This window comes from Nicotiana tabacum, chromosome 7 (assembly GCF_000715075.1).
Source record: "Nicotiana tabacum cultivar K326 chromosome 7, ASM71507v2, whole genome shotgun sequence".
NCBI classification, from domain to species: domain Eukaryota; kingdom Viridiplantae; phylum Streptophyta; class Magnoliopsida; order Solanales; family Solanaceae; genus Nicotiana; species Nicotiana tabacum.
In genome coordinates, this window is record NC_134086.1 from 42,780,577 (window position 1) to 42,781,875 (window position 1,299).

The following is a 1,299-nucleotide window of genomic DNA, read 5'->3' on the forward strand; positions in this document are numbered from 1 at the left end:
GCATTGATGCAACACATTCAAGGGGAGGTACCGTGATGTACGTTATTTGCGGACGATATATTATGATTGACAAGACACAAGAATGTGTTGATGATAGACTGGAGGTGGAGACAGAGTCTTAAGTCTAAAGGTTTCAAGCCGAGTATGACCAAGACGGAGTATTTTAAATGCAAGTTCAGCGAACTTACCTAGGAAGCGGTCATGAATGTGAGGCTTGATACAAAAGTCATCCCTAGAAGAGACAATTTTAAGTACCTTGGATCTATAATACAAGGTAACAGGAAGATTTATGAGGATGTCATGCATTGTATCAGAGCAAGTTGGATGAAGTGGAGGCTTACTTCCGGTGTCTTGTGTGATAAGAATGTGCTGTTGAAACTTAAAGGTATGTTCTATAAGGTAGTAGTTAGACCGACTATGTTGTTTGGAGCAAAGTGTTGGCATGTCAAGAACTCTCATGTCCAAAAGATAAAAGTAGCTGAAATGAAGATGTTAAGATGAATGTGTGAGCATACCAGGTTAGATAGGATTAGGAATGAAGTTATTTGGGATAAGGTTGGAGTGGCCCCTATGGAGGATAAAATGCGGGAGGCGAGGTTGAGATGGTTTGAGCATGTTAAGAAGAGAAGTATAGAATCCCCAGTTAGGAAGTGTGAGAGGTTAGCCCTGGTGAGTATCATGAGGGATAAAGGTAGGCCTAAAAAGTCTTGGGGAGAGCTTATTAGGCGGTACATGGCACAGCTAGAGCTGACTGAGGACATGGACCTAGATAGGAGGGTGTGGAGGTCGAAAATTAGAGTAGAAGGCTAGTAGGTAGTCGAGCGTTTTTCTTTGTCTTACTTAGTTCGCTAGAATTAGTGTTAGTATGATATTCTTTTATTTATAGATTGCTATTACTACCTAGAGTTTAACTACTTTTTTGGCTTCCCTCTTTTTTATCTTGTTATTGTTCCTACTTGTTGCCATTACTCTTTTTTTCATCATTCTATCAGAAACAACCTCTGCCCTTTTAATGTAGAGGTAATGTTACGTACATCTTGCCTCCCATCTAACTTGTGGGAAATGACTTGGTTTGTTGTTGTAGTACTATGATATTATACTATTAAGAGTAAATTATTTATTTTATTCGAATATCAAATACAAAAAAGAATTTACAAAATAGATTCTTCATTGAAAAACTCTAACGAAAATCCAGTGTTTATACTTTAATAGGTGGTTATTGCCCGTGCCAGCACGAGCCCAATATTACTTGGTTTTGTGTGAAAGGGCTGATAATAAAAATTGATGCATGTAAGTTAG